Source organism: Pogona vitticeps, chromosome 1 (genome assembly GCF_051106095.1).
Source record: "Pogona vitticeps strain Pit_001003342236 chromosome 1, PviZW2.1, whole genome shotgun sequence".
Classification (NCBI taxonomy): Eukaryota; Metazoa; Chordata; class Lepidosauria; order Squamata; family Agamidae; genus Pogona; species Pogona vitticeps.
This window is the reverse complement of record NC_135783.1, coordinates 256,125,336-256,152,675: the sequence shown is the minus strand read 5'-3', so window position 1 is coordinate 256,152,675 and position 27,340 is coordinate 256,125,336. Positions and strand designations below refer to the sequence as shown.

Below are 27,340 nucleotides of genomic sequence, written 5' to 3'. Positions count from 1 at the left end.
TTTTGGTTTATTTTTTATTTTTTCTTCTCCATCTTGAGGAACTGGCTATTTGATGTAATAAATTTTTTGTTATATTTATTTGTTGTTCCATGTATTTGTAAGCCGCCTAGAGTGGTTGCAAGACCAGATAGGTGGGATATAAATAGAATGAATGAATGAATGAATGAATGAATGAATGAATGAATGAATGAATGAATGAATGAATGAATGAATGCCTACATTTCAAAGGAAAAAGAAAGCACAGCAAAAAATTATGGCAAAGGCATTGTTTGAATTGGCTTGTAGTGACCAAAACACCTTATAGGTGTGACATTGTTCATGGAAACTAGAACTCATCTCCCAAAATTATTTGCCACCCATCCAATTAGATTATAGATCAAGTTAAGAGCAGCTCCTCATTCAGCCCTCCAAACGCGGGGCAAGGAGGGAGCAGCACAAACAGAACCCCTCTTTAGGCCTTTCATATTTCCTTTAAAACCCTCTTAGGGTTGGCATAAATCAGAAGCACCTTGACAGCACACAGGAGCACAACATTTGTGAGTTTGACCCCTGCATTATAATTCTCACGATAATATTGCACTGTTTTATCTCATCATTTGACCTGTCCTCCTTTAAACAAGACAGAGGGACCAATGAACTGTCCTTCTTTTCCAAGTCAAAGTAGGTTCTGATCCAAGGATATACTGTATATTCTTATTAGAGATTACTTCGTAACCCTGATCTGATATGCAATTTTTAAGCTCGTCCCACTGAACCGATATACAACGCCTCCTTGCCATCGGCACCTGCGTGGGTGGGCAGGGTGAATGTATGTACTGTACTATACCCCGGTTCCTCTTTCCAAGCAGCCCGCTTGGTCGGCGCGAGGCGAAATGAGCCTCAGCGGTGCCCCTCCTCTTTCCTCCTGCAACAACCAGCACCACCTTGATGTGGAGCATGAGTGGCTCGTTCTCTAGTTCTGCATTCTCTGCACCCGCGTTCTACACCACGGCTGGGGCATTTCCCTTTTAAGAGCTTGCAAAACTGGGAGGGCATGGAACACAGAAGATAGGGCGGCGAGGGAGAGAATCTAGGCCATCGCCCCTTTTAAACTGCAGATCTGCCTGCCTGTCTCCCTTTAATCTGCACCCAAAGCCCCAGGATCAGAGGCTGACGTCATCCTGCCCCTGAGCCTCCCTCTCTGATTGGCTGGGGGTGACGTCAGGTGCTTTTTTTCAAAGCATGACCTCATCCTCAGTTCATTTTTAGTTCTAAAGTGCAACCTTCCGTCTTCCTGGATCCCTTCAACCCTGTTAATGCTTATCCGTACACTACCCCCCCCTCCTCCCGGGCCGCCCTCCCCTTATGCAGGGACATGCCCGCTCCCTAATACCTAGGCTGGCATTATGAATGCCTTCCAGTGGGGCTGCGTGTGCGTGTTTGCACAGGGCTAGAATTTGCATCATCAGCGCTTGCCCCAGTATTTTCCACCTGATCCTCACAATTGTGGTTAATCAGCCTGACGAATGTGCCGAAATCTGCAATCAGCTGGGACACGCCAGGGGCTTTGATCCCGGGCTGCAGACGAAAAAGCCGGGAGGGTAAGTATTCCGAAATGTTATCAGTTGACTTCAGTGGGTGGCGGTGATGAGAAAGAGGATGATGATGGGAGGGTAGCTGTGTTCCCCGTATTGTGCTTAACAACCTTGCAGACTATTGCACCATCGTCGATGGTGTGCATTATTTCTGGACTCGTTTAGGGAAATTTCAACGTGCACAGGAGCTTTGCCTGTTTATTCCACGTCGGGACACAAACGGCGCATGCTGTACTAACACCGCCTGCTTATGGACTCGTCGGCGTAATATCGCCGCAGCTTTTTCGTGACTGTGCATACATTTTGTGCAGCAGAATTTATCTGGAAGGGGACGTTTCTTTCCGGGGTGGGGGGCGGGATGAATCTTATTTATCTAGATACCGATTCCGAGAGAAATGTTTTATATATGTGTGTGTGTGGGGGGGGAGCGTGATCTCCGCAGACTAAAAAGCCGAAGCAACTCTGCCATGCGCGCACAAATACCGCAGCGGCGGCGATCGCCGTGGTGCAGTGAAAGGAGAGGTGCCCCCAGCAAATCGCAGATTTATGACGTGTATTTAAGTAACAGGAGGAGGATTAACATAAAGGAGGAGAGAGAAGTCGGATTATACAGAGGATCCATGAAATAGCTGGACTCTGCCAAGTGCCAGGAAGGTGTGTGCTTGTGTATGTGCGGACACACCGGCGTGGGGGCGGCTTGTGTGGTGTTTTGTCCTCCCCCCCCCCCCCCCGGTTTCGTTGTTATGAGGTTGTCTTTATGCCGGGAGGCTTTTAAAGGCCGATCAGAAGAAGAGAATATCCAGTACAGTATTCTGGTTTTGCTATAGAAGATGGAGTGGCCGAATTCGTACTTGACGTGGGAGGGCGGCGGTCTGAAGCTCTCCCACGCGATTTGCCCGGCCCGTGTGAACAGCCCTTGCGGTTTCCCTCGTGCTTCGAAGACTTTGGTTTTCCGCCCGATGTCCTTGGCGATTTGGAAGAGCCCAAGAAATTGGTATCTGTTGCGCGCGCCCCTTTTAATAGTACTTCCCAGGGCGTAACTAAACAAATAAACAGTGAATTAAAACCGAAGATTTTAAAAAGGGCCAATACACGAAAGCCTTCCGACTTCAGCCGCAAAGCACGTGAACCAAAGCGCCCGGCCAGGAACACCATATTTGTGCTGTATGATTACCGCATTGACGGCTTCAAAATACCCCGTGCAGTGGAAAGGTGAAATTCAAAGCACGCCACTCGCAACTCCACCAAGGCAAAAGGGTGCGATGTAGCTTAAAAATATGCCTGTCACATCCAGCCCCAAGGTGGTGAGGAGAGTGCATCCAGCTCCCAGTTAGGTTAGCAAGACAATCCGACATGCAAAAATCGAGGTACTTTGGACCCACCTTTAGTATCTACAGATCCATGGGTGGGTTAATGGTTTTGAAGAAAAATCTATTCTTGAGGGATAGGAAGATCTGGTGTACATCTAGGTAGGACAGCTGTCATTAAGGAGGTTCTCACAGGCCTTTTTTGCAGCATGGAAGTAGAATGTCCTTTTATCTTGGCTTTTCAGGCTGGAAGTAGTGCTCCTGGTTGCTGGAAAAGGTCTGATCCAGGCTTCACTGTTCTAGGCAGTGTACACCCACAGTAACAACCTGCAGCTTCTCAACCTATTTTCAATCGTTGAAAGGCTGTTATTTGTATAAAAATGTTATCCATCTACAAGGAAGTTCCTTTCAGCCTCATTCTGAGCTTTGCATAGAATTTGGAACTAAAGAAGGACGTATGCATTTGGCTGACCCAAATCCTTGGATGAGCCTGGTATTTTAGCCCTGCAGCCAATGATTGTCCAGATACTGCAGTCATTGAATTTAGTATTAAATTTGCAAATGCCCAGGTGAACTGTGCTGACCAAAATAAATGTGGGGCTTCCTCACTCCACCCTGCAGCTTTTCCATTTTGGTCGGTATATATATTAAGATGCTGAAGCCCAGACTTTGGCTGTGTAGTACTTTTCTTTACCAAGGGTAGTATAATGTGTTTGCCACATTTCCATGTCCTCCAAGAAGCTCAGAGTATGCTAACAAAAGATGAAGGAGATTAGGTGGACATCCAGGGAAGTTGGTCATGACTTTGATCCATGCTCGAATGCAGCATGCTAACGGGTGTATCACACTGCCCACCTGGATGGGTACTAAATGAAAGCCAGGGTATTCTCACCCATGCAATTTAAATATGCTTCTGAGTTATTCCTACCTTGTGTACACCTATGAGTATTGCAAGAGGAAGTGACTTCTAAAAGAGAATGTCCATTCTTGTGTATGTAGATTTCATATTTCCTATGTCAGAAAGATGAAAAGTACTTACAGTGTAAGACATGAAAATACATATGGTCTGTAATAAAGCCTGTGTATGAAGAGTCATTGTATCTAAGCCAGGGGAGTGTGCCTTGCAGTTAGCACTGTGAATTATTTGTCACACGATGTATTTTGTGTGTAAATAGTAGCGGAGTTGAAGCCTGAATTGTGTAGAAGGGGGGAATCAGAGGGGAAGAGAGACTATGAGTACAGTAATTGATGTGGTGGGTGTGAGACTGCTAGCTTTATTGGATTAGATACTTGTGCTGTGTTAATCTGAAGGGCATGTGAATATGTTTTGCCAAGATTCTGCCTTGCTGATTGCTCCTGCCATTAAGTTTTGAGGGACCAGTTCCACAAGCAGAGTAGATTATCCATTTTCTACCCATGGTTCCCAAACAGTTTTATAGCTGCCCACCTTTACCTTTGCTGAAGGAAAGACAAGTTAGTCTGGTAATTCAAGCAAAAGCACATGGGAGATAATGTTTGGTTGATCAGATGATGGTAGATAGAAATACAGCCCAAACCCAGAGTAGGCTCTTTTCTCCACGGTTTTGGATCCAGTTGTAACTGAGCAGTCTTATTGAAAGTCATTCTGTAGACAACCTAGGCTCTAATATACCACATGCAGGACGCCCATGCCTACCAAAGGGGAATAGCAGAAAGAAGAAGGTGCTTATGGAAGGCCCTTGTGACTGGCATGTGAAAAAGTGCTCTCCCAGGTTTAGCTAGGATGTCCAGTCATACCTGGAGTGTGCCTTGCTACCTAAGGAGTTTCAGAGCTTTTCCCCTCAAGCCACATGGACACAGTGGCAACCCCTATACGGAGCCATGCTTGGCCTACCTACATGGATCTAATAACCAGTAGTGCTGCCAGAATTGTTTGAGAGCAAGTGTGGTGGATAGTGTTCAACTAGGACTGAGGAGACCTACTTTCAAATCCCTGCTCAGCCACGGAAACTCAGTGGGGGTGGCAATTGAAAGCTGTATTAAGGTTTCCGTAAGTTTTGTGCTGCTTAGTCATGCCCAGCTATAACAAATCAGTCCTAGGGGGCAATGGATGGCATGGGTTGGGAAGAGAAGGTTTTTAAGAACTGTTTCACACACAGTATTTACTTAATGACAGCTTTTCCTGAGGGTCTGTTTCCAGCATGCACAATAGTTAGCTATGGACCAAAATTGAGCCTTGCAGCTGTTAAAGCTGCCAAGGCTCCTTCTGGTATCAGTTCCCAGTATCGTGAAGTAGCATAATTAATAAGACACTTCAGGATATCAGTAAATTAAAAACTTCTGCTGCTCCTATGCCAAGGGGTGGGAGAATAGAAATTATTGTTTTTTGCCTCAGATAATCCCTGGTGTGTTGTATCACTTAGATTAAATTAGAATATTTTTCTTTGCATTTCTGTGAACTGCCAGTTCTCTTTTCCAGGGAATCTTACCTTTCCATGTTGTGCCCAAAGTAGAACACACTCAGTTTCATTTTTTTTCTTTTGCATCCAGAGGTGGTTCAGGCTTGATTTGTTGTAGGAACCACTTATTTGTCTTTCTGGCAGTCCAACTTTCTGACAAAGTCCAGAGTGTTCACAAACTCTCTTTCAGCACAATATTTTAAATTAATTTTTTTTTCTCCCAATAGCTTTCTTTTACTGTCCAGCTTTCACACTCAAACATAGTGATAGGGAATACAGGAGAGTGGATGGCCTTGGTCTCAGGTGACACATTCTTACACTTGATATTTTCTAATTCCTTCTTTGCTGCACTTCCAAGTGTCAGCCTTCTATTTTCTTTGCTGCAGACTCCATTTGGATTGATAATTAAACCAAGGTATACAAAATCTTTGACAGTTTCAATTGCTTGAAAGACAAAACACAAAACTGGGATGATGATCAGTGGAGTGCTCTAAACAGGAAATGGTTTATAGTGATAGCACGGAGTGAAATGAATGGAATATACTCCTCCCCACTCAGGTTTGTATTATAGAGTTCTCTGGCTTGGGTTTTAATTTCATGTGCTGAAATCTACACAGGTTCGGTTGATTCCAGAAGAAGATGAAGGTTTGTTGTTGTTATTTTTGAAAAAAAAGTTAAATTTAAATATTAATTCAAATTTCCTCGACATAATTGTGCACATTGACTTTGGATTATAGGGGTTGTAGTTCAACCTCTGCGAGTCACACTCTGAGGACAGTTGCTCTAGGTTATTGCAGTATGAGATCTCTTAGTCCTGTTTAATCAATGAAGGTAGAGATGTATAAACAAGAGAAGCACAACATTGAGCATGTAGCCTGCCTCTTCTGGTTTATGTTTAGTTTAGCAGATATTTGTTTGCAAATATCCACTTTTTCCATTTGTTTTTTTAGATGAGGTAGTGCATACAGAAGATTTTAGCATTTTTGCAGCAATCTTGGTTTTAGCAAAAGAAGATGAAGAAGCCATCACAATGCTTTGCATGCAAATTACTGCTGATCATTAAAAAAATTAAAGTCAGTTTTCCCTCCTATGATGCATGAGCCATAGTTTGAAAAAGATGCAGTCTCATCAAAAGCCCATTTGAAATAATGTAGACAGGACAAGGTAACAAAATAAATAAAAAGATAGCTTTCTGAGACTTCTGCTTATGAGTATGACTGCGGTTTAATAATGGAAACATTTGGATAGCTACGTCATCACACAGGGTACCAGTAATAAAGCAACAATACTTTCTTCTAAAGGTCAGATTATTGGGTCAGATTTCAGTGTGGTAGAATATGTTTTTCTGTAGAATATCTGGAAAGTTGGTCAAAACTTTACGCCTCGTGGCGCAGTGGTTAAAACGCTGTACTGCAAGCTAAAACTGTGTTCACGACCTGGGGTTCAAATCCCAGGTAGCCGGCTCAAGGTTGACTCAGCCTTCCATCCTTCCGAGGTCGGTAAAACGAGTACCCAGCTTGCTGGGGGGGCAATGTGTAGCCTGTATAATTAAAATTGTAAACCGCCCGGAGAGTGCTTGTAGCGCTATGGGGCGGTATATAAGTCCAAAAAAAAAAAAAAGTATTTGTATGTACAGTATGTCAGAGTGCGTAAAATGAGCAATTTAAAAAAACCAAGACACTGTATTTTTTAAATGTCAAATTGGATTACAGGTATTAAATTTAAATTAGACTTTTTAATTTGTTAACATGTATTGTGTTTCTTAAAGAATCTCTGGTTGGTGATAATTTTAATTTAAAAGATATTATCCTAAATATCTTATTATAAAATATTGATTAAACATTCTAATTTTGTGTCATTATGTATTATAAGGACATGTAAATGTATAACTTGTATTAAATGTTTTGTAAAAAGGGTCTAACAGTTCTTGGGTTAAAAATTCAATTTCATGGATTTTGGTTTCTGAATAGACTATTTAGATTAATCTTTCTGTCTCCCCTAATATTTGTTAGATGCCATTGGTAAAATGTGTAGTTCTCAGGCAGAGTTTGCATCTCCAGAGACAGCAGTTTGTTATTTGTTGCTTGGTAACAGCAGTATGTGGAGATGAGGAATAGCAGACATCATCAGCCCTATTTTCTAACTCTTGCTGAGGTGACTTGTTGAGTTTTCCCCCTCTCAGTGTGATATAATGTTAAAGCAATGTGGCCCCAAAGCACCACCAGAAGAAGGGACTGATATACCATTTCTTTGTATTTGGTACCTAGAAAATCCTGGAAAGGGTCACCAGAGGTCAGAATGGACTTTACAGCATATATATTTATTAGCTTGCTGGATAGCTTAGTGGGTTGGGTACCTGGCTGTTGTATCAGAGGTCAGGAGTTCAATGCCACTCTGTGTCTCCCAGGAAAACAGTCTGCCTGTGTAGCCTTGTGTGACTTGCATAGTCCAAGGGTATTTCCAGAAGAAGTACTCCGAGTACTCTATACCTTTTTTAAAAAAACAACCTTGGAAAGATTTGGCATCAGTTGGAATTGATGCCATTTAATTATTTATTTTTAATGATGTAGAGCACTGGTTCTTAACCTTGGGTTACTCAGGAGTTTTGGACTGCAACTCCCAACTGTGCTGGCTGGGGTTTCTGGGAGTTGCAGTTCAAAAACATCTGAGTAACAAAGGTTAAGAACCACTGATGCAGAGCATACTTCCTCAAGTACAGTGGACCCTTGACTTACAGACGGCTTGACTTACAGACTTTTTGAGTTACAGACTTCTCTGGCCACAAAATTTAGGTTTGACTTGCAGACTGAGATTTGACTTACAGACCAGAAAAAAACCAAAATGGAACAAAAATGGCCTGTTACGGGATTAATGGGTTTTCAATGCACTGTAGGTCAATGGAGACTTGACTTACAGACTTTTTGACTTGAGAACCGCCTTCCAATACGGATTAAGTTCTCAAGTCAAGACCCCACTGTAATGACTAAAATCGGATCATAATCTCTGAGATGAAAGTTGTAATCTAAAACATCTGTCAACTTGGATAACTTGAAGACACCCAGCTCCATTCAGTTTCAGAACTTTAGCAGAATCAGACCTGGTTAGTAGTGGGAGATCACCAGCTAGCTGGGCCAATGCTCTGACTCAGTACAAGGCCACTTCCTATGTTCCCGTAACAACAGGTTGAGGAAAGCTGGTATACATGAAGTTCAGGCTAAAGACACAGAAACTGGGGCCACTAGCGGGGGAAAGGCAGCACTAGGTCATAGTTAAACAAGTGGTCTGATGTTGACATTATACGATGATAAGCATGGGATTGCCTCAGTACACAGAAGGAACTGGACAGTCAGTCCTAGCTCTTCAGTATGCCTTTATGCCACCTGTGTTTGTTTCATTGACACCTTACATTTAAAACATCCTAGTTATATATCTGAAGTAGTAAGTGTGATTATACCTTCCTTGTTGAGGTATGACATCATGGAATAGCAAGAAAAATCCCTTTAGTCTGTATGCAGGGATGGCATTAGGAGGGCAAAAGCTGAGAATGAGCTGAGGTTAGCTAGGAACACTAAAAGCAATAAAAAAGCATGCTTGAGGTATATGAGTAGCAAAAGTCAAATCAAAAACATGGTGGCACAGCTCCTCAATGGAGATGGAAAAAATGATAACAGAGGACAAAGAAAAGGCAAAGGTGTTCAATTCCCATTTTAGTTCAGCCGTTTCCCATAAGACAGACAATAAACTCCCAAACTAATTAAAAGTGCAGGGGGGGGGGGAGGACAGGATTGCAGCTGGAGATTGATTGAACGAGTTCAAATCTCCAGGGCTGGATGAACTGCATCTGAGAGTACTGAAGGAACTTGCTGAAGAACTCTCGGAATAGCTATCCATTATTTTCTTGAAATCAGGGGAAATGGGGAAGGTGCCAGAGGATTGAAGGAGGGCCAATGTTGTCCCTATTTTCAAAAAGGGCAAAAAAAGAGGAACCTGGGAACTGCAGACCAGTCAGCCTGACATCCATCCCAGGCAAAATTCTGGAACAGATCATAAAGCAGTGATTGTGCAAGCACCTAGAAAACAATGCAGTAATAACTAGAAGCCAAGACAGATTTGTCAAGAACAAATCCTGCCAAACTAGTTTGATCTTGTTTTTTGATCACCTCCCTGATAGACGGAGGGAATACTGTAGACGTAATATATCTTGACTTCAGCAAAGCTTTTGACAAAGTGCCCCATGATATCTTGATTAGCAAGCTAACTAGGTGTGGGCTGGACAGATCAAGTGTGAGGTGGATACACAATTGGCTACAGAATCATACTCGGAGAGTGGTGATTAATGGGTCCTTCTCTAACTAGGAGGAGGTCACAAGTGGGGTACCCCAAGGCTCAGTCCTGGGCCCGGTGCTCTTCAATATCTTTATTAGTGACTTGGATGAGAGATTGCAGGGAATGTTTGTCAAATTTGCAGATGATACTAAATTGGGCGGAATAGCTAATATACCCTAAAAGACAGAAACAAAATTCCAAATGACCTTGATAGGATGGAGCACTGGGCAAAAAGCAACTGAATAAAATTCAGCAGGGATAAGTGCAAAGTACTGCACCTCGGAAAAAGAAACCAATTGCACAGTTACAAGATGGGGGATACCTGGCTCAGCAAACCTATGAACGAGAAGGATCTTCGAATTGCTGTAGATCACAAGCTAAATATGAGTCAACAGTGTGATGTGGCTACAAAAAAGGCAAATGCTATTTTGGCTGCATTAATAAAAGTATGGTTTCCAAATCTCGTGAGGTACTAGTCCCCCCCTCCCCAATTCAGCATCGGTTAGGCCTCACCTTAAGTATTGTGTCCAGTTCTGGACACCACTCTTCAAGAAGGATGCGAACAAACGAACAAGTTCAGAGGAGGGCGACAAGGATGATCAAGGAGCTGGAAACCAACCCTTATGAGGAAAGGCTGAAAGAAATGGGCATGCTTAGCCTTGAGAAAAGAAGACTGAGGGGTTATATGATAGCACTTTTCAAATACGTATTTGAAAGGCTGTCATATAAAGGAGCGGCAGGGTCTGTTCTCAGTGATTCCAGAGTGCAGGCCACGCAACAATGGGCTCAAGTTCAAGGAAGCCAGATTTCAGTTGAATATCAGGACTTCCTAACTGTTAGAACAGTACGACAGTGGAGCCAGTTACCTCGAGAATTGGTGAGTGCTCCAACACTGGAGGCATTCAAGAAAAACTTAGATAATCAGCTGGCAGAAATGCTTTGATTGTATTCCTGCATTCAGCAGGGGGATGGCCTTGATAGCCTTGTAGGCTCCTTCCAAATTCACTTTTCTATGGTTCTATGAGAGTGTAAGTAGAGTACAAACCTGATTAACATAAAACAGTAGAGAAGTATCATCTCTGGGATTCTTCACCATGTGATAGAATTTGTACGGTGGGAGTTGTTGAGACCAAGGATTGGTGCGTGGAACAGTTGGCATGCATGCATTGTTAATCAGAAGTAACTCCCATTGTGTAAAGTGGATCTTACCCCTGAGTAAATTATACATTGGATTTTAGACTTAAATGGTGTAGAGTTCCTTTGGTACACAGTGTATAAGCAGTCTTTTTTTCCCTGAGGTCTTACTTAAGACCAGAAAAGAGTGGTTGTGTCTTACAAGTCTAATAGTCTGTTAAACTAAATTGTTTGCAGCAGTTATGCAGCATGTAGCTTTGAAGTTTGCATTCTGTCCTAAATTGTGCATCACTTGTGTTTCTCTGTTCTGTGTTTGTAGGTCTGACAAGTATGTAGATCACTGTACCCCACCCCCCCACTCCCATGATTTGGGCTATAGATCTCATCTTCTCTGGCTATAGGTTATGTTGCCCAGAGTACTTGGTGTTAGTAGTATATACATGTATTTATTGTGAGAAAATCATGGGTTTGATGAAGTTGTCCTGGCAGATTAGTATATGTTCTTTGAAACAGTCAAGTATCAAGTAAATCTGTTTTGATGGTTTGGGATGCCACTAATGCAGCACATACATAGATATTGTTAAAAAATGGACCAGATTCAGCCATTTGTGATCTAATACATAGTGACAATCATTTACAAATATATGGGTGTTGGTATCGCAAATGTTTGTGCATGTCCAGCCAGCTAAATACTGTATGGAATGCAGTGATTTGTATGACAGTTTAGTAATAAAAGCTTTTAAATCAACATGAGTTGCATGATATTTACTTCCAAAAAGAATATGAACACGTAGTCTTTTAGTGTATGAGGAGAAGGCTAGAGCGTAGATGGAGGAAGAACCCGAAGGATTATAACTGGATAGCTGTTAAGGTCGCAACTAACCTTTACCTGAATAAGGTAAAGGCTGCATGTCGATCTTTCTTCGCTAACCGTATAAGCGAAGCGTCAAATCAGCAGGCAGAATTATTCCGTATAGTTTGTGACCTATCCGGAACTGGTTCAAGTGATAAGCCTCCCCTAGTTTCTCACCTGACCTGTTTGCAGTCTTTTTAAAATCTAAAGTGGAGGCCATCTGCCGGGAGCTCTCTCCTTATTTGAATACAGTGAGTCAAGCAGAGATGCCCAGCGCTCTGTCTTGCCCGGTAACTTTTGACACCTTTCAGCCTGTCACACCTGATTCTGTAGCCAAGGTGCTTGACCGCTGTCGAGCCACCACCTCCTCCCTTGACCCTTGCCCTGGCCAAAGCAGCCAGGCCAAAAACAACAGAATGGGCCACAGCAATAATAAATGAGTCTTTCCTTGAGGGCAGGTTTCCATCTGCCCTCAAGGACACACTCATTAGGCCCATTAGAAAGAAACTTAATATGGCGGTGGATGAGATTGGCAATTATAGGCCCGTTGCCAATGTTTCTTTCATGAGCAAAGTGGTCGAGAGGGTGGTCGCTGATCAGCTTCAGGCCCACTTGGATGAGACAGATGCCCTGGATCCATTCCAGTTGGGGTTCAGGCCGCGCCACGGTACAGAAACGGCATTGATCGCCCTGTACGATGACCTGTTGAGGGAGGCTGACAGGGGCAAAATGTCTCTCTTGGTCCTCCTCGATATCTTGGCGGCCTTTGATACCGTCGACCATGGTATCCTCCTGGGGAGGCTCTCCGAGTTGGTAATTGGTGGCTTGGCATTAGCCTGGCTCCGTTCCTTTCTGGAGGAACAACCCCAGAGCATACGGCTTGGGGAGAGTGTCTCGGCCCCGTGGAATCTCAATTGTGGGGTACCACAGGGGTCGATTATCTCCCCAATGCTGTTTAACATCTATATGAGACCGTTGGGTGGGGTCATCAGGGGGTATGGAGCCTCGTATCATCAGTATGCTGATGACACCTAGCTTTACATCTCCTTTTCACCAACTGCAGGTGATGCCGTCCTGTCCCTCCAGCGCTGCCTGGGGGCCATGCTGCAGTGGATGCAGGAAAATGGGCTGAGGCTGAACCCGGACAAGACAGAAGTTCTGAGGGTGGGTGCCCTTGGGGTTGGTGGCCTGGGTGGCTCTCTCACATTTGGGGGGTGACCCTGGCTGCTAAGAATGGGGTTTGCAGCCTGGGGGTACACCTGGACCCGACGCTCACCATGGAAACCCAAGTGGTGTCGGTAGTTCGCACCGCCTTTTTCCACCTTTGACGGATTGCCCGGCTGCAACCCTACCTTGACATGGGGGCGCTCACTACCTTGGAACATGCACTCATAATCTCAAGACTAGACCACTGTAACACGCTCTACGTGGGGCTACCTTTGAGGCTGATGTGGAAACTTCAGATGGTGCAGAATGCAGCGGCCAGACTCCTTACTGGAGTGAGAAAACACCAACAGATTTCTCCTGTTCTGGACAAACTGCACTGGCAGCCCATCCATTTCCGCATTGACTTCAAAGTTCTAATGCTTACCTATAAGGCCCTAAACGGTTTAGGACCTCGATACTTGGTGGAGCGCCTGCTCCCACCAAGATCTACTCGGATCGCCTGCATGAGTCAGGAGGTGAGGCTGAGGAGCCTGACACCGAGGGAGGCCCAGAGGGAAAAGATACGAAGCCAGGCCTTCTTGGCGGTGGCTCCTCGCCTTTGGAACAACCTTCCTCTGGAAATTCACGAGGTCCCAATACTGGGTACTTTCAAATGCCAACTGAAAACATGGATGTACATCCAGGCCTTCCCTCCTGTCAACTACTGATTTCTTTGCTTTGCTATTTATTATTTATTTATTCCTGCACTATTTGTTATTGTTGTATGCTAATGTTTTTATGTTTTTTAATTGTTTTTTATATTCTGTTAGCCGCCCAGAGTGGTAGAATATACCAGATGGGCGGGATATAAATCGAACAAATAAACAAATAATAAATAAATAAAATTATATATCATATCTTATGCCAAAGTACGTACCTGATTTGCTGAGCTTGGAACTAGTTTATTCTTTGCTTTATGGTTTTACCAAAATATCTTTCTGGGGCGGGGGCAGGTTGAGTGCTGTTTTATTGGTAGTGCTTCTGCCTAGTCAGGACGTGCTTTATTAGTTTTCCAGAATTAAGGCCTCAGAGAGGAGTACCTCTATTGTGGGAATAGTATGAATTGTGCAGGCTGGAGAAACATTGGTAAGGTGACCCCTTAACCTGAAGTCTGAAACAGATTTACATCAGCAGTAAAGGCCTGAATTCTGCAAAAGTGCAAGCTATGAAGAGATTGCACCATAACAAAGAAATGTTAGTGAGGAATGTGGCTTCCTGATTTCATCTGTGTTTATTGAGATGTGTTGGTGTATTGCAGGTGGAAACGCTCTTTCAGATGTCATTAACTCTTTTTCACAGATGGCATACTGTAGTAATAGTATTAAAATTCAGGCTGTCTTTAGTCATTAAGTCACAAGGATTAAGTCACAAGGAGCAGTAATAAGTGAGGATACTTGTGTGACCTCTTGTCTACCTGTTGTAGTTGAAAGAAATCTCCTTAGTGAGCTTGTAAGTTCAGAGGCCAAGACAGAAAAGGAATTGTGGTTTGTTCTCAATTACAATGGTCAGCATTTAGTAAGGGTCGTCCTGCTCTTCAGCCAATGAATGAGAAAGCAGATTTTTTAACATATTTACGTTGAGCATTTCCACTTATAAACCAATTAAACAGAATAATATAGGATTCCAGAGTAAATAAGAGTCTTGTGTGAATTGACTCCTCCTTGTATAGTCAGGAATCTATGGTTTTATTGGTTTAGTTTTAACTGCAGAAATAACCTATGTTTCCTTGGGTGCCATTTTTGCTGGAAATGTAGTTAGCACATTTTGTATGGGAACTAAGTAATCCAATAACATTGTACCATCAGATAGACATTACAAAGCATATGCAGTCAGACATAGTATTAGGTAGTTTATATATTGTTCACCGCCCAGATTAGTGTGTGTCACTAAGTCAGGTGGTATAAAATCACTTAAATAAATAAATAAGAAGTGTGTACATGTAGTTATTAAGCATGAAAGTGAAACGTGATGCTGCATTTAAACCATGCAGGAGAGTACCTTTCATTCATGCAACTTGACAAATGTTTGTTCTCTTATTAAATAAAAATGTGGCTGCATGCTTCATGGTATCTGAAGTGAATGTTGGTAGAGTCACTAGAAAAAAATAAAGAGGCCTGTGGCAACTGAAAGAATAATAAATTTGTTGCATCATGAGCTTTTTGCACACACACACACATACACACACACACAGTGGAACCTCTACATACAAACGTCCGTACCTACAAACAATCCAACTTACAAACAGCTCCATTTGCAAAATTTTGCTTCTACCTGCGAACAGAGCTTCAACATACGATTGAAAAAAAAACTGAGGGGAAAGTGCAAAATTTTAACTTTCAGTTGACTGTTGGCCAGCGAAGAGGCTGTTTGTCTGCTACCTCGCTCATCCCAGCAGTTAGAGAGTGGATAGGGAGAGAGTCTTCAGACTGCCTGGTACTGTACTGCCTGGTACTGTACTGTATGGACTGTATTTTTTGGACTTTTTTTAATTTTAGATTTTTGGATTTTTGACCTTTTTTTAAACAGAGGCTACCTGTTCTGGGTGAGTACATACACTGTATAGTATTTACTGTACTGTACAGGGTTTTTTTTGCAGCTGGAGGGGTAGGGCTAGGTGGGGGGTTTATGTTTCTGTGCCTTGATGGGTCTTGCAGTGTGGATTTAAAATGTGAAAAGTAGACTGTAATATTAAATTAAAATTAAATGTGAAAATTAAACTGTAATTTTAAAATGTAAAACTTATTTATTTATTTTTGCATTCTGTGGCTTCTAGGGTTTGTGTACTGTGACCTCTCTGTTGTTTTAAAATGTGTGGGTTTAAAATGTGACTCCAAAGTCTTTTTTTTCCCTTTGGGGATCTGTTTGCTGTAATAATGGTTGCTGGTTGTTGATGCAGGCAGGCTGTAAAATGCAGTTTAGACTCCACAGTCTTTTTTTTTTCTTAAAACCAGAAAATATTCTGTGAGGGGCTGTATTGGCTGTTGATGCAGGCAGAATGTAAAATGTAGTTTAGACTCTCTTTTTGTTATGAGGAGTTCTGTGCTGGAATAATGCTTGCAGGATTCTGTGGCTTCTAGGGTTTGTGTACTGTGACCTGTCTTTTGTTATAAAATGTGTGTTTAAAATGTGGCTCCAAGGTCTGCCTCTTTTAAAATCAGAAAACTGTGGTGTTTGTTGATGCAGGCAGGCAGGCTTTAAAAAGGAGTTTAAAAAGGACTTTTAAAATGGAGTCTACTGTGGACTCGGGGCTCTCCCCCCTTGTCTTTTCTCTCTTCTCTCTATTTGTGCTTAACAGCACAAACCTTTGTCTGAGGCAGACCTGGGCAAAGTGCGCCCCGCGGGCCACATACGGCCCGAGAGCCGCTCCTGTCCGGCCTGCCTGTCACCACTGAGTGAGCCGGAGCTCCAGCTCCAGTCACCCAGCACAGCAGTAAGCAAAACTCGTGAGATCCGACGCTGGGATCTCGCGAGATTTGACTGTTACTCTTCAGCCGCAGGTTCTGGAGCTTGCAGCTCAAGAGGCCGGAAGCGATCCTCGCGCAGACATGCGTCATCACGTCGCCTGCGCGGGATAGAAGACAGTCGGATAGGAAGGCAGTGGGGGAACGGAGGACAGGTGAGTTAGCTCAGTGACGGCTTTTTTTTCTCCTCCCCCCCTGCAGTGAACAAATTACAATGCTTACATAGTTAACTCCCTGAAAAGTTTATGGAGTTTACTATTTATTTATTTTGTCAGCCTTGTAGTTTGTTCACCGCAGGGCCTCGCCCCATGGGGGCCTATTACTACCCACCCCTGAACACAGTTCAGATTTTTCATGTGGCCCCCTAGAGAAATTAATTGCCCACCCCTGATCTGAGGGGTCTGTGTAAGCCAGTGATGAGCTTGCTTGCTTGCTTTCCTCTTTTCCCCATTGTTCCTTCCCTCCCTCCCCCTCCCTCCTTTCCTGCCCTTTTTTTTAAGCTAAAAGGTCCTTGGTTTTCTTTAAAAGTGTTTGTTTTTAAAGGTGTTCTGTTTAGGTTCCCTCCCCCCTCCTTTCTTGCCCTTTTTTTGAGTTAAGTTCATCTTAGGTCAAAAGAAGAAAAATTCTCCCCCTAGTGGTAGAGTACAGATTAACCGGTTTTGCATTAGTTCCTATGCAAACTAATGCTTTGACTTAGGAACGGCACCTCTAGATAAGAACCAAAAACATCCGGAATGGATTAAATGGTTTTCAATACATTCCTATGGGAAATTTTACTTGTACTTACGAACGTTTCAACTAACAAACATCTTCTGGGACGGATTAAGTTCGTAAGTAGAGGTTCCACTGTACAGTGCTTGAGGCTGAGATCAGGAGGAATTCAATGCATTTGAGTTCTTACAATCTGTTTTTAATTTCTCTCTTATTTCTATATTTAAAATCCTATTTGAGTCATGCATACTAAATATGTACCTGTAATTTTGGATAACACACTGTGCATCAGAAAAAGTCCATGAAAAATCATGGTATAATAAATGTTAGTCTTTTTTAAATGTTAATCATCTTTTTTATTATTTTACTTATACAATTTGTATATCACTCTGTTAAAAAAAACCTCTGGGTTACAATTAGAAAATACTTGAAGAAAAAACAAAAGAAAAAACATAAAACTTCATGTTACAGGTGATATAGGACAGCAAAACAGATGTGAACAGGCCCACTCAAATGCGAACACATAAGTTTTCAAATGCAAGAATAGAAAATAAGTTTTCAGTTCGTCCTGTGATGCAGTTTCAGTGATGGATTATTATGTTAAATAAGAACTTTTTCCTGTGTTTTCCTTTCTAGTATTCCTAATCCATCATGTTGTACTCAGAAATCTACATAGATAAATGTTATCTTGGACTTTGTCATTCAAGTATATAATAAAGTTCACTTTCCCATAAAAAGTTTATCTCATTGTCTGCCTTTCTGAACTCTAATTGAATTTATCAACTTTGTCATATATCTCATGCCCCTTTTCCTGTATTACTGTTCTGTTTTCATTGGTCATAAGGCTTTGTTTCCAGTTAATGCGTATTCACATTTTCACTGCTGTTAACAATTATCCCTTTAATTCTAGATCTTCAGATTCCAGCAGCCCTTTTACGTAGCTACACAGTATTAGTAACAGATCATATGGCAAAAGATAACCCATTACATTTAAGTTTCTTCCAAAATTAAAAAAAAAATACAAAATTGTCTTATTGACAGACAAGATTAGAATATATGGTAAATACTGGCAATATATATCCCCCATAAATATCAAATGTCATGTAATTTGTTAAGGAACAGAATTTTCTGAGCCACATAGCAACTCCAGTTGGATATGCTGATTGATCACAATGACACAAACAATTCGCAACTATGTCTGCTATTTAATGCACCAGGACAGCAGTTATCACATTTTTCAGTACTGCACATTTTGCAGAAACGAACAAAAGCCACTTCTGAAAATACACACATTTTCTGCAAGACCAATAAAAATGAGGCTACTGCCTCATGGTGAAAAGATGTATTTGATGTTTTCTCATTTACCCCATGGGGATGACTCAAGTCATCATTTTAATCCTTAGGTTATGCAGGTTGTACTTCCGTGCAGTCTATACCTAGGAAAGCCTAGCAAGGGTCACTGTAACTTGAATGTTGGTTTTCATTCTAAAAGTATTAAAATATATGAAGATTAATATGAGGAGAAAAGAAAAAGGGGGATTCAAGTGGAATTCCTCATGAAAAGGTCACTCCTTGAAATAGACAAAGCCTTTTGGGGGCTCCAAGGTGGATAAAGCTTATCTCCCCAGTTAAAAATATTGTCATCTTATCAGGGCGATTCTCTCTGGCTCAGACACCCTCTTCTGTTCCAAGCAGATGTTCAAGCTGTGAGAAGTTGCCGCTGTGGCAAAAAGACCCGAGAACCAGGCTGTCCCTGCACTGCACTGCAGTGATTGTCTTGGATAATGTCTGCATGGACACTGAAGTAAAGGTGTTGCCTGGCATCTCTGCAGTTGCTGTGGAAACGGAAGGCACTCACTTGTTAGTACGGCTCATGTCCTTGATTGCTGGTGCTACAAAAATACGAATAATTTAATAATAGCCTTGTGATTTTGGGATTCCTCATGCAGCGCAGAGTGGGTGGTAAGAGTGCAGCTCGCTAAGCGCTTAAGCACTTGAAGGAAGAAGGGGTGGTTTGGGGGATTTCAGCTGCAGTGCCAGAATTTACATCTTAATAAAAGTGTAGATATAGCTGCATAGCTTAAGCCATCCCGCCTGCATTTCAGGTTCTAAGCTGACAGTTGCTTGCCTTGATAATCCTTCCGGCAGATAATAAACTGCCGTTCCTGGAGGGCTGAGCCAAGAATTACTTTCTGTCAACCCCTGCCCTGAACTATTTTATTCTGGAGGATTGCACACACTATTATGTTTTACCCTTTAATTGCTGCACTAGAATGCAACGGCTACATGTAACTCAAAAATTAGTTGCAAGCCTATCTCCAGTCAGTGACTACTGAAGAACATTCACAAGACAAGAGCAACTGGCCAAATCTAATCCTATAATTGTCAGCCTAGGGCAGAGGTCAGGGAACTTTTTTACCTTTTACCCCCCCCCCCCCCAAAATTATATACAGTACGTTGACATTACCCCCTTGATTCGAAAGGAAGGAAATCATACATTATTTGAATTAAAAATATTATTGAATCTACACAGGCTGTGTACTGAACTAGCAGGATGCACCAAATTTGATAAAGATGTGCACTATTTTTGCTGGAACTCATTGCACTCCAGCCATGGTGTGGTATAGGGAGTGGTAAGGTGTCCAACGTGCCTAGCAAGTTGCATGAAATTTTTGCTAGCTCGCAGAGGATTTAATCATCATCAGTGGCTGCCAGAGTGGTGCTAGCAATGACATCCTGGCAAATAGAAGGGGAAGATATGGAGGCAGTGACAGATTTTACTTTCTTGAGCTCCATGATCACTGCAAAGGGTGACAGCAGCCACAAAATTCAAAGATGCCTGCTTCTTGGAAGAAAAGCAAGGATAAACCTAGACAACACCTTAAAAAGCCACCCTTCCCCTTCCACTGCCTTAATTCAGTTTCTCTTTTGCTTGCCTGCCTGTTCATTTTCACAGTTTTGAGTCAGTCTCTCTCACTCACTCACTCACTCACTCACACGCACACACGCACCCATCCATACATCCACCCTCCCTCCCTCCCTCCATTTCCTCCCTCCCTTCATTTTGTACATTTAAATAAGCTTGATGAAGTCCTTGGTCTCTTGCACCTTCCTTCCTTCCTTCCCTTGCTTGCTCGCACCTTTATCCCCTCCTCCTGCTTGTTTGCAGTCATTTCCAGAGGAAACAGTCATTCAGAAGTCCCGGACTGATTGATTGCCTGGGGCTAATTCCCAGCTGTAACCAATTAGGGAGGTTTATCTCCGATCTCCTGAAAGAACGGGGGATTTAGAAGTGCCCTGCTGCAACGAAGGAAGTAACAGGGAGAGGTGGCTTACAATTTGAGCTTTGGCTGCAGAGGGTGGGGGTGGGTGGGAGGGAGGAGGGTAGCACTCTGCTCATTACACCCAGGATTTTCACTTTTACCCAATTTGGGGTAATTTACCCCTATTTCCTGACCTATGGCCTAGGGGCAAAATGAGCATGGAGGAAAATAAGGAGGTTTTCATATGTTGAAAGTACCTGAGATTATGAGGGGTTGCATTATGTTGGCACTTTGCTGCCACCACCCATTTACACATCAGTAACAGGTGCCAGTGGCCACATATACAGTGGCTGTGGGAAAAGGTTTTGTGTGCATAGAAGTGTTTGTACATGGAGCTCCTCTATGCAATGTTGGATTCCAATCAACCTAGTATTTTCTGAGGATGGAGATCTATATACGTATATGCATTAGTACAGTGGTCCCCAACCTTTTCTGCAGACTGGTTGGGGGGCAGGGCCTGTGCATGGGGGGGTCACCCCTGCGCTTGCTGGTGGAGGGTGCACTTGTGGGTAGGCAGGGCACGCAAGTGGCATGCACAGGTTAGCGGGCACGTGAGCACGCATGTGCTGATGGACGGGATGCGCATGTGGATGGATGGGGCGTACTCTCGTGCATGTGCGGATGGACGGGTGCAGAAGTGCACATTGCGGTGTGTGCTTGCAGATGGGCAGGGCGCGTTTGCGGGTGGGTGGGCCATGCGGGTGGGGTGCGTGGGGAGGAGATCTGTCTCCGTGGCCTGGTCCTGTCATGGCCACGGACTGGCACTGGGCCGCGGACTGGGTGTTGGGGCCCCCTGCATTAGTACATATTCAGGGCCTTGCTAAATATGTGGTTGTTGAGGGGCATAGCCTACAAGTGTAGTCTAGCTCTGCGCACTTCAGCTCCTTATGCACTTAGTAAGTGCATGAAACTGTGAATTTGTGTATTCCTTTTCTCCACATATTGGCAAGCCACTTGCAGGGTGTGAGGTTCTGCAGCCTTTTCATGCTCCTCATAGTAGCCCTTTAGGGCAACTGGTTGCTGGCTAAAGATAAAGCAGCAGTCTACTCAGGAGGTAACTACAATTTACCTCTAATTTAACTATAGCTTATCTCTTATTTGACACCAAGTGGAGGTAAGTAACATTTGTATTCTATAACTAAGATTGAGATTTGGGATAGTGAAGAATATAGTTAGGTTTGACAGGCTGGATGAAAGTAGCCTTTTTGCATCTCTACAGAGTTGTCGTGGGAAAACATATATATTTCCTCAAGAATTTGCATGTTTTGTGAAGCTTATGTGGGTGTCACTTCAGAGAAGCAAGGTGAGCATATAACAATGCACTACATTATAAAATGCAAATGGATAAAATGAGCACAATGGAAAAGTTGCACACAAAAGAGAAATCGGTTATGTGTTCTGCATAACTAAAATACATACACACATACAAAATACAGTCTCACACCCTGATATTTATTTTTAAAAGGGGTAGAAACAAAATGTCAGGGATACCTGGAATCTCTAGCTGAAGCTATTATAATACAGGTGATTGGAAGAAAATAGTGACTGACACTGTGGGAAATTCACTACTACCCAGAGTAGACAAAATGCCCTAGATTGTGGTGGGCAGGCCCTTGGTAGCCAGCAGCTTATTTTTGTCTCTCAGAAAGACCCATCATGGACTGTACCAGCGTCCCCAAAACAAAACTAGGACAGGAAGCACTATCTCTCTATCTCTGTGTGTATGTATCTCTCTATGAGTGTGTACCTTGCGTTGCAGGGGAATCACTGCTCCTGGAAGGGGGGGGTTCTAGAAAAAGCAGTCTGCCTCCTCCTCCTTCTTGATGAACTTTGTTTTTTTGTCATGGGAGAAGCACATGATGGCTGACAACTCCATTCTGGACCATATGGACAATTGTTGTCCAGTCATGTGATGATACAATGAGTCCATGCCTCTTCCTCTCCTTATAATAAGAGAATCACCAAACTTAGTGGTATTCTTTCCCAAACCCATATCTTCTGGAATGGAGAATTGTTTGTTGCTTTCCGTTTGCTTTTGGTGATCATTCTCCTTCAAGAGAAAGATAAATTTGGATATGTTTTGTCTGCTTCCATATCTCAAAACAAGTGTTTTGTCATGTGAAATTGCTAAGTGACACTTGGTCAGCACAGCCAGTCATTTACGATGTAGGAAGGGGGCCATTGTGCTCTATCGAGTGTTGAGAAGAAATTTACCATACAACTTTTGTGGATCAGGCACAAGAGAGGGACATTTCTCCTAAGCATTTGAGAGGATAACTCAGAGGCTCCATAAAATTCTTTTCCATGTTGTGAGGTCAGGCGTTGGTTCAGTATCAAGAGGAGCAACAGTTCAGAAAAGTTACTTCTTTGGACTACAACTCAGAGGATATGTTAGCCAGCATGGCCTGTCATAGGGTGCTGTAGTCCAAAAAAGTAATTTTTCCAAGCTTTGAGGGGAGGTGCCATGTGCTACTGAGGAACTGGCATCTCATACATGTTCCATTGGACAATAGCAGCATTTATAATGCCTAGTTTTTGCCTGTGGCCATTACGTTCAGGAAGTGTAATGCTCTCTTCACATGACATACAGTATCTCTAATACCGTTGCCTCACCTCCTACAATTCATCCTGGAAGCTGCGTGCTGTCCTTAGATAGCCTGTGGTTGCTCGAGTAGCCATGTTAAGCTGTCCTGAGCTTATCCTGGCTATGGCATGGCACCTCCTTCTTTATTTTCATTCAGGTTAACCCCTCTGCCCATCTCCTCCTTACGTTCATTCAGAAGACACACAGAATTAAAGGATTGTGATAATGTTCTTCAGGAGTATTGAAGCTAAGGTGGCTTTGATAAACTGATAAAGGAAAAGAGGCATAGTTCTCTCCCTGAAACCCTAATTTGGGTCCCAAGCTAAGCTTTTTTCCTCCTATAAAGAGTGAGACCTGTGCCACTGTACTAAAAAACAACATACCTTCATCTGTAATTTTATCTTCTGCTCATAATATACCTAGCCTTGTAGCCAGTTCGCATTAATCACCATACACATAATCACTTCTGGATTAAGTTGGGCTGCTACTGGGCTCACAAGCTGTGAGGAAATCGCTTCAGTTGAGTCTAGTGGCATTCCTAAGACAACTATGTAAGGACCCTCTCGTATCTGACCTGGATCTCATAAATGATACTCTTTTAAAAACTTTGGACAGCTTGAGCTGTCTTTGGACAGCTGATGTTGCCTCATCTCATTTACTTGAGAATGACCATCTGAGAGAAATCACCAACAGTTTGATTTTACAGAAGATGAAAAATGATAAAATTTGCCGGCTAAGCAAGTTGGGGTAAAATTAACTACACAGAGAGTGACAACATTGATGGGGCAGCATAGAGGGAGAGGGAGAGAGAGAGAGATTGAGATTTAAATCCCATTTTCTCAGGACCGTGCCTAACATTTTGCCCACTGATTTTGAAAAGGATAGTTTCTTTTCATAATCTAATAAAAAAAAGGGAAGAGGAACAATCAACATTTTCTCCTTGAAGTCTTGCTATTATAAAATTTGAAGAATTAAAACAGAGAGGGAGAGAGGAATCACGTTGCTGCATCTGAAGAAGATATAGCATCTGAACTGTTGTCTTAGGGATGTATCGAGTCAAAAGCAACTTTCTAGTCTTCATTGTGGCCTTTGAGGTTTTTAACAACTCTCTTGTCTTTCTCAGGGAAAAATAAGTTGTTTACTAAACTCTCGATGGGCCATAAATGTATTGCTGATGAGCTGCATTTAATATAGCCTCTGATTCTGACAACATAATCTCCATAATGGCAACCTTCACTTTCTGGCTTAAGACTTGACGGCCTGTCCAGACTGGCCATTTTTGGTGTGGTGTGGGCCAGCCTATGAAGGGTCTATTGAGGTGAGGGAGAGAGGAACGTTGTGCCATTTGGCATGCTCCTCCCCATTCCAACAGCTACCCCTTGCAGCTGTTAATTGAGTGCTTCCCCTGATTGTCTGTGGAGAGTCAGGGGAAGTAAAGTTATTATTATTTACATTGCTCCTCTCTCCCTTCCTCAGTACCCTTCCATCATTCTCCCCTTCCCCCCCCGCCCCACTTTCTCTCTCCCTCAGAATCTGCAACTACAATGGCAGCTGGAATCTGAGATGTTTGGAGTCTGCTATCTCACAGCTAAATGACTAAACAATGAGTCTGCCAACAAGAATACATGCCCGACTGCTGGTCCAAAAAGGTGTGCAGTCGCTCTAAAAGGGGAAGGATGGATCATTTTAAGTAGAAGCACTTGTGGGTGAGGTCTTTTCCCTCAATGCAAACCTTACCAAGAGCACTCCATATCCTATATCTATATGCCAATGTGGGCAGGCTATAGACTCAGTAGCCAGTCTCTCTTTGCATCACTTATCATCCAGTCTGATGAAGAGTTGTGAAGAATTTGAAAAGTTACATACAAATTTTTTGTGACCTTTGAATTCATCTAATATGAATACTAAAAGGAACTGGGCATTTTTAGTTTTGAATATGTCACTGTGGTGTCTTTTATTACCAAATACATCCCACAGTGAGAAGCAAATTACTCTTTTCCCTTTTTGGGGTAGGTAGGTGGTGGTGGTGGTCCTGTGCCTTGAAAAATAAACAATATACATTGCCAGTTAATTTCTGTTCTCCTTGTGTCTCTCTGAGTGATATTCAGTGTTTTGTTTTCCATTGTGACAGGGTTTTTATATGTTGTCTATCCTTTCAGAAGACAGTTCACAAACCTGGGCTCAGAATGCATTCTCTTCAACAACGGAAGGTGTCAAGGCACATGTTGGCCTTTTCACTTCTTCATTACTGTTAAATGTACACAAGTCTCCTCAAAACATTTTCTAGGAGTGTTGATAATGATACTTGTCCTTTCTTTCTTTCTTTCTTTCTTTCTTTCTTTCTTTCTTTCTTTCTTTCTTTCTTTCTTTCTTTCTTTCTTTCTTTCTTTCTTTCTTTCTTTCTTTCTTTCTTTCTTTCTTTCTTTCTTTCCTTTCCTTTCCTTTCCTTTCCTTTCCTTTCCTTTTTCCTTTCCTTTCCTTTTTCCTTTCCTTTTTCCTTTCCTTTCCTTTTCTCTTTCTTTCACCACTTTGAATTGCATTTCAAAAAGCCTGGCTGCTTACCCTTTTTCATAATCTTGAGAAGGGAAGGTCTAGGCCTCAGCTGTCTTGATATAGCACTTATTGATTGGCTTCTGTATTTGATCAGATCTTCATTGCTTTCCCATGCCTCTTTTTAACCCCTTTGTCTGTGTTATCTTGTCTCTTCATTGAGGCTTCTTTGTCTAACAGTTTCAATTAAGAGTTCTGCTGACGAGTTTGGAGAAATGAAGAGAAACAATACAGCTGTCTCCCATCCCCACCCCGAGAAAGAGATGGGTTGAAGTAGGTGGGGAATGGGGGCAAAAGAGGAAATCGACTAATTTGCATCCTTTTCTGATTACGTTCAGTTCTGTTGCTCAGGTACAGCAGGGGATCCTCAGTGAGGCAGAAAGCACATAATGAAGTGTGTCATAATAGTAGCAGGGAACCTTCATCTTCCCCTTTAGACCATTCTTAATTAGGGCTGTTTTGGTTTTTAAAAGCCTGCCCTGGAGTGGAAAAGAGAATCTATCAGTGGAAGACAAGAAAGAGAGACTACACCGAGCCAGTCCTGCCCAAAGAGCTTCTGCTATAATTGGCATCTTTATTCAAATTTAGAAATTAATAAATAATGTACACCAAAGATATACAGGAATTGGCAAATGCTTTTTTAGGAGTTGCTCTTTCCACTCCAGCTTCTAGTGTAGTTTTCATGGTTTCTTTTTCACTTTACTCTTAAAAGTAATCTAATATAATCTTGATTATGCAAGGAGTACTGGTTTTTCTCATAGGGAAAATCAAGATATACACAGAAGTTTTCTAACTCAGCATCTTCAGGTGGCAAAATAAATTGCAATATACTATTGTGCATTTCTGTTTTGAAGTAAGTCCTGTTGAGTTCAATAGGACCTAACTTCAGGGTGTGTATACCCACTTACCAGGAAGTAGGTCTAATTAAATTAAGAGGGAGTTACTTCTGAGGAAGACTGCATTGTTAAGAGCCTTAATAGCCACACTAATCCTACATAATGGATGAGGTTGTGCCTTGATTTGTACAGAATCTTAGAAATTAATGGACTGATGTTAAAGAATGGTTTTAAACTTTCAAGTTACAGAAAGTTGGTTTGCTGCAAGTAAAAGATAGACTATACATGTTCAAATTGCTATCAACCTAGAAATATTATTGTTAATTAAAACAGTGCAGAAGGAAAGTTAAGCTAGAACCATCTGTAATGACTGTAAATTGGGACTGGTGGCATAGGGAATCATTTGGAATTGTAAGAATAGTTGAAAAACATTTAATTTTTTTCCTATTACCTTGTGTTTTCCCCACTTTTCTTAAAATTAAGTATTGCAAATCTCATACTCTTTAATTATTTCTACACACATCCTAAACAATTAGCAGCTCTGTCATTCTACGTAAGCTTTCCAACTAGCCAGGTTTCAGTTGTGAGGGTGAATATATATTACTTTGCAAAAGTTATCATGAGGTTGTTTGTTTGTTTTGACTTTTATACGTCCGGTCTGGCTGCTAAGGCCACTCTGGGCGGTTTACACATTAAGGCGATGAATTCCTGTATCTCATTGTGTATCTTTAATGTGAAAAAAGTCTATTGAGACTGGTTCAGTGTTCACAGTAAGCCATCAGTCTTGGCCTAATAATTGAAGCCAGGATATGCACAAGTGATAAGTGTCTCTTCTCTTTATTTCTTCCTCCCTTTACACTGGCAAAAGAAACAATAAAGGAAAAGCCATGCCCAGTGATTGCTTGCCACTAGGTAGGTACAAGGAGCTGTGATTAAAGGCTTCCCAACAAGCCAGGATTTGCTAGCAAGCTTTTAACTGTGCTTTGAAGCAGGCTTGTTTGTGAGCTGTTAAACATAGTTCCTCATCTGAAGGTGAT

At 42.3% G+C, this 27,340-nt stretch overlaps 1 protein-coding gene across 2 annotated transcripts in view; it reads left to right on the top strand.

Annotated features, from left to right (window-relative positions):
* Nucleotides 1-1,216: 1,216 nt before the first annotated feature.
* The window catches only part of DUSP8 (dual specificity phosphatase 8), a 96,712-nt gene continuing 70,588 nt past the window's right edge, over nt 1,217-27,340 (top strand). Inside the window, exon 1 of one of the 2 annotated variants that reach the window (XM_020788743.3) lies at nt 1,217-1,580. The gene's annotated coding sequence lies outside the window, so the exon portion shown is untranslated. The remainder of the gene's footprint in view (nt 1,581-27,340) is intronic. The other variant, XM_072985652.2, reaches the window with a different exon arrangement.